The 12,642-nt window shown below is 41.6% G+C and overlaps 1 protein-coding gene across 7 annotated transcripts in view; it reads left to right on the forward strand.

Moving 5' to 3' along the window:
* Positions 1-5,841: 5,841 nt before the first annotated feature.
* clnk (cytokine dependent hematopoietic cell linker) overlaps positions 5,842-12,642 on the forward strand; it is a 19,129-nt gene continuing 12,328 nt past the window's right edge. For all 7 annotated transcript variants that reach the window (XM_081710166.1, XM_081710171.1, XM_081710172.1 and 4 more), the window contains exon 1: positions 5,842-5,999. The gene's annotated coding sequence lies outside the window, so the exon portion shown is untranslated. The remainder of the gene's footprint in view (positions 6,000-12,642) is intronic.

Genomic DNA, 12,642 nt, shown 5'->3' on the forward strand with positions numbered 1-12,642 from the left:
TGGTGCACCGCCCTGAGGCAGCATCACAGCTGGACCGCACTATACTAAAACAAGCCTCCTGCACCAGGCCCATGCAATGCCAGAGCAACCTCGCAGTAGTTTTACTGGCACAGGCACAAGGAGGATATACAATGGTAGTAAAGGATGGATGATGAATGCAGAAATGGATGAAAGAATGCATATGGAGGGATAGATGGATATGGAGGGATGGATGGATGTGGAGGGATAGATGGTGTGAAGAGATAGATGATGTGGAGGGATGGATGGATGTGGAGGGACAGAGGGATGTAGAGGGATATTTGGATATGGAGGGATAGATGGATGTGGAGGGATAGATGGATAAATATCGGATATCTGATAAAACATCATTGAATGAAAATGTTTACATAATACATTGAAATATGTACACCTTATGCTGTAAATATGTACACTAAATGCTGTGAATATGTTCACCTTATGCTGTAAATATGTACACTAAATGCTGTAAATATGTTCACCTTATGCTGTAAATATGTACACTAAATGCTGTGAATATGTTCACCTTATGCTGTAAATATGTACACTAAATGCTGTAAATATGTTCACCTTATGCTGTAAATATCTACACTAAATGCTGTAAATATGTTCACCTTATGCTGTAAATATCTTCACCTTATGCTGTAAATATGTACACTAAATGCTGTGAATATGTTCACCTTATGCTGTAAATATGTACACTAAATGCTGTAAATATGTTCACCTTATGCTGTAAATATCTACACTAAATGCTGTAAATATGTTCACCTTATGCTGTAAATATGTACACTAAATGCTGTGAATATGTTCACCTTATGCTGTAAATATGTACACTAAATGCTGTAAATATGTTCACCTTATGCTGTAAATATGTACACTAAATGCTGTAAATATGTTCACCTTATGCTGTAAATATCTACACTAAATGCTGTAAATATGTTCACCTTATGCTGTAAATATCTACACTAAATGCTGTAAATATGTTCACCTTATGCTGTAAATATCTTCACCTTATGCTGTAAATATCTACACTAAATGCTGTAAATATGTTCACCTTATGCTGTAAATATCTACACCTTATGCTGTAAATATGTTCACCTTATGCTGTAAATATGCACACTAAATGCTGTAAATATGTTCACCTTATGCTGTAAATATGTGCACTAAATGCTGTAAATATGTTCACCTTATGCTGTAAATATGCACACTAAATGCTGTAAATATGTTCACCTTATGCTGTAAATATCTACACTAAATGCTGTAAATATGTTCACCTTATGCTGTAAATATGTACACTAAATGCTGTAAATATCTTCACCTTATGCTGTAAATATCTACACTAAATGCTGTAAATATGTTCACCTTATGCTGTAAATATCTACACTAAATGCTGTAAATATGTTCACCTTATGCTGTAAATATCTTCACTAAATGCTGTAAATATGTTCACCTTATGCTGTAAATATGTACACTAAATGCTGTAAATATCTTCACCTTATGCTGTAAATATCTTCACCTTATGCTGTGTCATGGCAGGAAATGGCTTCCTATTCCCTAGAAATTCTAGTACCCACCTACTTCCTGCTGAGTTTCTAGACTTGACCTAGAAGTTTCTACCAGTTACCAGCAGTGTTTCAGGACATGGATGCCCTTCGTCTTCCAGCAGCAGGTGCAGGCCGGCCACCAGCACCGGATCAGGTGGTGCAGAAGCAGTCCTGTAACGCCCTCGCTTGAAGCGCGGCCCTGTGTTAGATTTAGATGAATATTTTATAATAATCCCAAAACTTTTCTTTAATTCTAACATTTGAATTAGCTGTGAGTTAAATAAATATTAGCAAGTTTGCAGAAAAAAACGCAAGTAAATGACGGGCCGTTTGGGAGTTGACGGAACTGAGCGGAGTGATATGACTCACTAAAGAGTCAGTGATATGACTCACTAAAGTGTGGAAATGCCCAGCACTAATCTATACAACAATTAGCAGTGGCGTTGTGTACAGTCTGCAGAATCTGTGTGGTATTCTGCGCTCTATTCTGAATGAGGAATACTCGTTTCAGGAGAACAGTGGCAAATGATCTGTTTCACTCCCTGCATTTCTCTGCCCCACTCAGTTAAACTTGTGTTTTGTTTTTTTTCTCTGCTAGCACTCAGAAAATCACTTTCAGCTCAGTGAAAGTCTGGTATTCCTTCTGTGATTTCACATAGTGGCATCATTATATTGGGAATATGAAACAGACTACTGCAACCTTGCCCACACTTGGTATTACAATAAAATTACTAAACATAATTACTACAGTAGCGGATACAATTTCATAAAATATTTCTATATACATTTATGAATAAGCCATTTAACACATCTCATGAGTACATGTCCCCTTGCCTCTGTGAGGCCCTGCGTGACTGCGGGTCATAGGTCACTGCCTGCTGACATGAAAACAGGGCCCTGCATACTTCAGGGTCATAGGTCACTGCCTGTTGGTGTGCACACAGGGCCGTGTGTGGTGTATCTTCTCTGCTCTCATGAGTTCCAGCAGCCAACTGACAAATAGATCAGTGTCTACCGGGGTTGCCAGTGCAACACAGATGCAATCACTTCTAATTACCTGCCGATAGGCTTACCCAGACACCTTTCAGTGTGACTTACAAAACTCAGTCTAGGTTTGTGTAAACCATCCCAAAGATGTTTGATTGCTGCGGTGCTTTTGCTCACTGGCTAGCTCAAAGAGGGCGACCTGAAAAGGGTGACCCATTTGACATCCACATCAGAGAAATTCTGGTCGCATTAAATCTGGAACAGCACACACAGGATGCACCCCATATACATACATTGTGTGTGTTCGCAGGACGCGCTTAACATACGTACATTGTGTGTGTTCGCAAGACGCGCTTAACATACGTACATTGTGTTCTCAACTGTAACAGTCTGCAGACTCTTTGTGGCTGTAAGGAGAAGTGTTGAGATCCAAGTTGAGATCTGTGTTGAGATCTTTAGGGTGTCTCTGTGTGTGTGTGTGTGTATGTGTGTGTGTGTGTGTGTGTGTGTGTGTGTGTGTGTGTGTGTGTGTGTGTGTGTGTGTGTGTGTGAGTTAATGTGCCATCCTTCTCTCAGAGTTTCTACTTATAGGCTTATAGCTAGTGTAGGTTCATACTGACCAAACAAATGCCGCAATGGAAAATTACACATGCAAACACACACACATTAATGTGTATAAATACACTTTCAGCAGGCTCCTTTGTTCTGCCGCTCTGGATTTGCTTGTGTCTCTGCATATAACTTTTCAAAATGATAAGAAATTACATCAACACTTAGTTGATAGTTGCCATGGAAAGTAGGCTACACTGATAAAAAATAAACACTTCTCTGTTTATGCAGTAGGTCACACTGATAAAGAATAAACACTTTTCTGTTTATGTAGTAGGTCACACTGATAAAAAATAAACACTTTTCTTTTTATGTAGTAGGTCACTGATAAAAAATAAACACTTTTCTTTTTATGTAGTAGGTCACACTGATAAAAAAATAAACACTTTTCTGTTTCTGTATTAGGCCACACTGATAAAAAATAAACACTTTTCTGTTTATGTAGTAGGTCACACTGATAAAAAATAAACACTTTTCTGTTTATGTAGTAGGTCACACTGATAAAAAATAAACACTTTTCTGTTCATGCAGTAGGTCACACTGATAAAAAATAAACACTTTTCTGTTTATGTAGTAGGTAACACTGATAAAAAATAAACACTTTTCTGTTTATGTATTAGGCCACACAGATAAAAAATAAACACTTTTCTGTTTATGTAGTAGGTCACACTGATAAAAAAATAAACACTTTTCTATTTATGTAGCAGGTCACACTGATAAAAAATAAACACTTTTCTGTTTATGTAGTAGGTCACACTGCAAAAAAAAAAAAAAAAGTGAAAAGAAATGAAGAGAGAGAGAAAGATCTAGACCTGATCGTGGAATGTGTGTGCAGTGAGATGACACACAGGTAAAATCTGCATTTTTACTTGTTTCATGATATATTAGACCAATATGTCCTTACTCCTACTTAAAGCGATTTGGGATTTGTACAGAGCTATTTACATGCACAGCTCTAAAAAGACAAGCTTTTATTAAAAACTAGAAGAAAAGTCCTGCAAACTATAATTCACTGACATTTGTACATGTCTAACAAACATGGATAAACAGATTTTCTAAGATTTGTCTTTCAGATCTTTACGCGAATGGTGATGTCACATGTAACCCACCGCTGACTCTGGTCAATAACTTGAATAATTTTTTGTTTATTTGTTTCTATGTCTTTAATGTTTTCAGTCTATGATATGTGGATTCACAAATGTATGGGGTTAAAAACAAGCAGTGACATTTTTCATCATGGTGACAAAATATGTAAAAGTCCACATTTCATTGGTTTAAATCAGTATTCATTGGTTGTAAGTGGATTTTATTGGTTGTAAGTGGATATTATTGGTTTTAAGTGGATTTCATCAGTTGTAAGTGGTTTTCATTGGTTAATTTGTTACCTGCTTCTACTTTGTCCTTTCTGCTTCTCATGGTTCACCTTCTTAAAGGCTCTAGTCAACACTCTGTGCTTATGCACCTTACTAACTGAAATCTTAATAGCATATCCTAATACTCCCTTGAACTGGTAGTGCAGGTTTGTAGATGTTACTCATGTCGCAAACCAAAATAAAATCATATAGACCGCTACCCTAAAAGATGCTTGGTGCTCCAGCTATAAATAGAGTAGGTACATTTGCATCTGTGAGTGTGTGTCTGTGCATGTGAAGTTCAGGAAATAACTCAACAGGAAACAGGTAAGGTGACTTCCTCTATGGTTTTCTCACCAGTGCTGAAAATTATTTGTAGATGTGTGTGTGGGTGTGTATGTATGGGTTTGTGTGGGCGTGTGCGGGTGGGTGTGTACTGGGATGGATGTGTGTATCCTGAAGATTACCAGGAACAAAACTCTCCTTATTAATTGTTTGAGTCACACAGCTCTGCGTCTGCTACCACCAGGCTGCCAAACTGAGTTCATTTTTGAACCATGAGGAAAAACTGGACCATGAGGAAAAACAGTTTTAGCTTCCTGTAATGAGCACTGTGTCTCTGTGCATGTGAGAAGGAAAGAGCAGGAAGGCTGAAGAGAGACACTGAGCAATCAGATAATGAGGGCATTTCAGTCATGTGAATAATTAAAAACTCACACTGATAAAGATCTGAAGAGTGAGGGAGTCAGTTGTCCTAGAGAACACACACACACACACACCAGTCAGGGTCAAATCATTATGCCACTCTATTTGGGATCAGGCAATGCAAAGTTTATTCTCTAACAAAATGGAGCAATATAGATTTTGTCTTATTATTCCCATCCATAACTGAAAGTTATCTTTTATCTTATAGAGATAACATTGCCTTTCCCTAATAGATACACATATGTTAGTGGTGTTTTGTGTGTGTGTGTGTGTGTGTGTGTGTGTGTGTGTGTGTGTGTGTGTGTGTGTGTGTGTGTGTGTGTGTGTGTGTGTGTGCAGATGCATGCAAATATTCAGTGTATAAGCATGTGTATGTAGGGGGGATGTGTTTGTCTCAATGCAATGTGTGTGTGCACAGGTCCATTGAACAGGTGTGTGTGTGTGTGTGTGTGTGTGTGTGTGTGTGTGTGTGTGTGTGTGTGTGTGTGTAGTTGATTATCATCTGTAAACGGAGGAGACTGCAGATGGTAATCTCACACAGGAAGTGAGCTGAAACCGCAGAAGAGAGACTGACCTTGCATTCCGCTGCTTCACACATTCTGCAGCTACGTGATAAACTGTCAATCATTTTCATTAAACACACCCACACGTACTCTTACATGTGCGCTTAAACACACACAGGCAGGCCTAGCCATCTCAAGCATAAAATCTGCTTTCATCCTTGTAAACTGCCTTATCCAGTCAGACTGCCGTGTCTTCCTAGTGGTGTGTAACTTCTCTCTAACAGGTAAGAGACCTTTGTCCATGTGCTGCTGTTTGGAGTTTGAAACTGGCACCAGGCAGTCAGATGCTGCTGACTGCTAGCATGCTCTGTTGTTTAGATCTGTGCTGAAAGCCTGAATGGTCACAGTGACTTTCCAGCTGAAGGAAAAGTTATTTGAGATGTTCTGAGTAATGTAGTGTGATGTAATGTCTTAATGGAAGGTAATAACAGACTCTTAGATACACTTTGGTAGGTTTCTTTGTATCTGTAGTGGAGATGCATTTGTAAAAGTGTTATATGATTGCCACATTACAACATTATTAGTTATATATAAAATTGTTAGTTTGCAGCCTCCTGTACTCATGACAGTTGAATGTTCGCTTGCTGAGTATCCACTCAGCAGCAACAAGGTGACTGAGTAAAGTTGCTCTGAAGGGACAAGTGTTGGACAGAGTGTTGGACAAAGGGTGTTGGTCAGAGGGTGTTGACAGAGGGTGTTGGTCAGAGGGTGTTGACAGAGGGTGTTGGTTAGAGGGTTGGACAGAAGGTGATGAACAGTGTGTTGACAGAAGGTGTTAAACAGAGAGTGTTAACAGAGTGTTGGACAAAGTGTTGGAGAGAGAGTGTTTGACAAAGTGTTGGACACAGTGTTGAACAGAGTGTGTTGGACAGAGGATTGAACAGAAGGTGTTGAACAGTGTGTTGACAGAGGGTGTTAAACAGAGAGTGTTGGACACAGTGATGGAAAGAGGGTGTTGGACAGGATGTTGGACACAGTGTTGAACAGAGGGTGTTGGACAGAATGTTGGACACAGTGTTGAACAGAGGGTGTTGGACAGAATGTTGGACACTGTTGAACAGAGGGTGTTTGACAGAGGGTGCTGGACTCCCATGTAAATGTTTCTTCCCACTGTATCAGTCCAATTGCAGTATTAGGCGTGAACGCACACTGCACACTGCACACTGCACACTGCATGTGCAGATACTTCTCAAATGTCTTCAGGTGTTTCCCTCATAAAGGCCCAAGGTGCTTTCAGATCAGGGTTTTTCTGCACTTGTTGCATCATCCGACTGAATCTCTCCACAGATTATCTGGTTGGTCTGGCTCCAGGGCCCTTTTAATGGCTAAAGCACCATTCTTCTAAGACCACACAGTTTGTGCATCGCTTTGGTCTGTGAATGCAATCTTGTGTCATTGTCACCATTGTATAGTCTCTGTATTCAGAATTGGGACTTATTCAGAATTCTCATGTGAATCTTTCTATTCGAGAGCTTTGGTCATACCGCATAGCTTTATAGGGATAGATGTGTTACTCTTCATGACTAAATTTAATGTGGTTATTAACTTTTCAAATATGTTCAATCTTTCAAAAGCTTGTAATTTTGTTACACACACGGAAACATCCTGTTTCTCTGAAAACTCTATGTACTTCACTACAATTTTGAAAATAACTGTAGGATTATCTACGATTATCTGATGTGCTATATAGACTTGCACTGTATGTATGCACCGCTCTCTCTGATCACAGTAACAGATTGTTCAGTTCAGGTTTTACCCACCCTAAATATTTAATGGTACTTAGATATATAACTCCCATGTTTTGACATTGTTCTTCATGGAGAATATTGTGCTCAGAACGTCTTTTTGCAATATTTTCAATATTAATTTAAGGTTTAGTGATTAACACCTTCTACGTTGCACCTAAGCATTGATATTAATATTTCCTTTGACCGTCTACTTCTGTACATATACTTCTATATGTAATAATGCAAATATGTGAGTTTTTAGGGTTTCATATATTGCAAATGTATAACATATGCTGATATATCAGGTATATAGGATCAGATAAATGTATAAAGCAAAGTGAGAGAAGCTTTATTTAATGTTGTACCAAATAAATTCTAGATAATTCTGTGAAGTGAGGAAGCTGAAACAAGATGCGAAGGCAAGCTGTCAGTAAAATACAGATATTTACGTAAACAACGTACACAAAAACAAAACCAAAGACACAAAGAAGAACACAGGTCTAGTGAGACTAAAACACAATGAATGGTTAAGCACGATGGGTGCTTATAACACAGGCTCAGTGTGTGAAACACAAGGTCAAACACTGACAAAGGACAGGCACAAAACAGGAACTTAAATAGACATACTAGCAAGGACGATACTGGAGGACAATACTGATTAACAAGGGAAGGTTGTGGCAATGAACACACACACACACACACACACTAACACACACTCACACACACATGCACACACACACACACATACACTCTCAACGACAAACACCAATGTGGCATCTCATGGAGTTGGGGAGGAGTCAAGGAGGAAGGGGTCATGCCATGAAAAATTCTAGACAATTCTAGATAATATAGATAATTGTCACCAGACATCTCCTAGTTACTGATATCACAATCACCTAACAGAAAGATATACTATCTGTCTGACTACAAAGGCATTAATGAGTGACCAGGTTGGACTAGTAATGGAGGCCTTTTGTGTGTGTAATCTTTTATTACTTGTGCTTCTAACATTCATGATATTTATGTCTGGCCGGTACTTTCGTGTACTTCTTGTGTATGTGTGTGTTTGCAATGTCTGCAGAGGAGGCAGCAGGGAATGATATTCAGCAACCTGTTAATATTAGACCAGAGACATGTGCACAAGTAGGGGGTTTCTTTTGGCATTACACTGCCTGGCCAAAAAAAGATCACCCCCTGGATTTAACTAAGCAAATAGGTAAGAGCCTCCCATTGCATAATTACTGCATGGGTGATTGTTTCAGCTGGCAACAAGTTATTTAACCCTAACTGATGCAGTGAGTAGCTTCTCATTTGTTAAACAACCATGTCGAAAGACTCATCCTGTGGACGTGCAAAAGATGTTAATCTGTTTCAGAAGGGTCAAATTATTGCCATGCATCAAGCAGAGAAAACATCTAAGGAGATTACTGAAACTACTAAAATCAGGTTAAGAACTGACCAGCGCATTATTAAAAATTGGAAGGATAGTGGGGAAACATCATCTTCGAGGAAGGAATGTGGTCAGAAAAAAACTTGAATGATCGTGATCGACGATCACTTAAACGTGGTGAAATCAAATTGTAGAAAAACAACAGTAGAACTCAGGGATAAGTTTAATAGTGAAAGTAAGAGTGTTTCCACACGCACAATGCGAAGGGAACTCAAGGGATTGGGACTAATCAGCTGTGTAGCTTTAAGAAAACCACTGGTCAGTGAGGCTAACCGGCAAAAATGGCTTCAATTTGCTAGGGAGCATAAAGATCGGACTCTGGAGCAATGGAAGAAGGTCATGTGGTCTGATGAGTCCAGATTTACCCTGTTCCAGAGTGATGGGTGCATCAGGATAAGAAGAGATGCAGCTGAAGAGACACACTCATCATGCCTAGTGCCTACCGTACAAGCCTGTGGGGGCAGTGCTATGATCTGGGGTTGCTGCAGTTGGTCAGGTCTTGGTTCAGGAATGTTATGTGCCCAAAGAATGAGGTCAGATGACTACCTGAATATACTGAACAACCAGGTTATTCCATCAATGGATTTTTTTCTTCCTTGATGGCACAGGTATATTCCAAGATGACAATGCCAGGATTCATCAGGCTCAAATTGTGAAAGAGTGGTTCAGGGAGCACGAGACATCATTTTCACACATGGATTGGCCACCACAGAGTCCAGACCTGAACCCCATTGAGAATCTTTGGGATGTGCTGGAGAAGAGTGCACAGTGGTCCAAATCTCCCATTATCAATACAAGATCTTGGGGAAAAATTAATGCAACTCTGGACAGAATTAAATGTTGTGACATTGCAGAAGCTTATGGAAACAATGCCACAGTGAATGCGTACTGTAATCAAAGCAAAAGGCGGTCCAACTAAATATTAGAGTGCGTGACCTTTTTTTAAAAAAAGGGCAGGAGCAGAACCTGTTGCAAGCAACATGCTGATGGGAGAGGATTGCACTTATGCCAAATGGTCAGTAGGGGTCAGGGGGTCTCATAATGGCTGCTGTGATGAATCTTCTCTTTAAATCCTCTTTTGTCCAGACAAGGATTCTGGGTTTCCATCTGTGAAGAGATATGAGGGGGCAGCACCTGACCTAAAGTTCCTAAAATGTCTCTGAGAGAAATGGACCAAACCTAAAAACCTCTGCAGTTCCAAGGATGAGTACAGTCACTGCTGCCACCTTTGAGGTATCCATGGTAACCCCTTGAGGGCCTATGACAAAGCCCAAGAAATATATTTCTCCAACTTAGCAAGCTGTCAACCCTGACCAGATCCCCAGAGGAGGCTATCGCCTATATGACCAGATCCCCAGAGGAGGCTATCAACCATGACCAGATCCCCAGAGGAGGCTATCGCCTATATGACCAGATCCCCAGAGGAGGCTATCGCCTATATGACCAGATCCCCAGAGGAGGCTATCGCCCATATGACCAGATCCCCAGAGGAGGCTATCGCCTATATGACCAGATCCCCAGAGGAGGCTATCGCCCATATGACCAGATCCCCAGAGGAGGCTATCGCCCATATGACCAGATCCCCAGAGGAGGCTATCGCCCATATGACCAGATCCCCAGAGGAGGCTATCACCCATATGACCAGATCCCCAGAGGAGGCTATCGCCTATATGACCAGATCCCCAGAGGAGGCTATCGCCTATATGACCAGATCCCCAGAGGAGGCTATCGCCCATATGACCAGATCCCCAGAGGAGGCTATCGCCCATATGACCAGATCCCCAGAGGAGGCTATCGCCTATATGACCAGATCCCCAGAGGAGGCTATCGCCTATATGACCAGATCCCCAGAGGAGGCTATCGCCTATATGACCAGATCCCCAGAGGAGGCTATCGCCTATATGACCAGATCCCCAGAGGAGGCTATCGCCCATATGACCAGATCCCCAGAGGAGGCTATCGCCCATATGACCAGATCCCCAGAGGAGGCTATCGCCCATATGACCAGATCCCCAGAGGAGGCTATCGCCCATATGACCAGATCCCCAGAGGAGGCTATCGCCCATATGACCAGATCCCCAGAGGAGGCTATCGCCCATATGACCAGATCCCCAGAGGAGGCTATCGCCTATATGACCAGATCCCCAGAGGAGGCTATCGCCTATATGACCAGATCCCCAGAGGAGGCTATCGCCTATATGACCAGATCCCCAGAGGAGGCTATCGCCCATATGACCAGATCCCCAGAGGAGGCTATCGCCCATATGACCAGATCCCCAGAGGAGGCTATCGCCTATATGACCAGATCCCCAGAGGAGGCTATCGCCCATATGACCAGATCCCCAGAGGAGGCTATCACCCCTATGACTAAATCCCCAGAGGAGGCTATCGCCCATATGACCAGATCCCCAGAGGAGGCTATCGCCCATATGACCAGATCCCCAGAGGAGGCTATCACCCCTATGACTAAATCCCCAGAGGAGGCTCTAAACCATGACCAGACCCCAAGAGGAGGCTATCAACCATGACCAGATCCCCAGGAGGAGGCTATCGCCTATATGACCAGATCCCCAGAGGAGGCTATCGCCCATATGACCAGATCCCCAGAGGAGGCTATCACCCCTATGACTAAATCCCCAGAGGAGGCTATCGCCCATATGACCAGATCCCCAGAGGAGGCTATCGCCCATATGACCAGATCCCCAGAGGAGGCTATCACCCCTATGACTAAATCCCCAGAGGAGGCTCTAAACCATGACCAGACCCCAAGAGGAGGCTATCAACCATGACCAGATCCCCAGGAGGAGGCTATCAACCATGACCAGATTCCTAAAGGAGGTTTTTTTTTTTTCATCATTACCTTCTCAAATTAACAAAAATATCTGGGTCATTGTGTCTAGTACTTACTTAAAAACTAAACCTTACTTTAAACAATACATGCACCTTAGATTATAACTATGAAGCAATGTCTCAAAAATTTTTTTCACAATGTCAGTGTTGTTTGTTTCGCTTGCTTCACTGGTAGCTAATGTCTGAAGAACATCAAAAACTATCTTAGCAGCTTTAAGAAATGCCACATTTACTAAATATAACAGTGTAATGAGACCAAGTGCATATTCGCGTTTTGCAGTAAAACATTTAACAGACTTTGAGTTGCAGCAGTCTGCTCTCCATCTTTGCTCCTTTTTAGCAGAATATCTCACCCCCCACTTGAAATGTAGAATTTACTTGGTCCTGCTAATGAGTCTGACTAGGTGTCAGTTCCTGTCTATAGGTCAGTGCTTTGAGCAGTTTAGGAGAGTGGAGATTTTTTTCTTCTAAATATAAGCAGCTGAGCTTTAATCTAAAGGCGTGAGACATTGCACCAGTCCTATAAAGGGGGCTCAAATGCCTGCCCAAACTGACCCTGACCGTGACCCTGACCCTGACCCTGACCCTGCCTGGCCCCATGGAGCAGGGCCTTGGCCCATTGGTTGGGTTGTAGAGCAGGGGGACTTAAAGGGATAATTTAGTGTGTCAGTGTTATTTGTAAGGATCTGAAGGCATTCACGCTTTTGCCCTACCCCGTTACATGCTGGCGTAGAAAAGGAATTTTTATACACTGACTGACTGAGTGTCTGAGTGACTGACTCACTAACTGACTGATTCACTGACGTACTAACTCACTGACTCACTGAATGACTCACTGAC

This window comes from Electrophorus electricus, chromosome 3, assembly GCF_041902795.1.
Source record: "Electrophorus electricus isolate QZ-2024a chromosome 3, ASM4190279v1, whole genome shotgun sequence".
In the NCBI taxonomy this organism is placed as follows: domain Eukaryota; kingdom Metazoa; phylum Chordata; class Actinopteri; order Gymnotiformes; family Gymnotidae; genus Electrophorus; species Electrophorus electricus.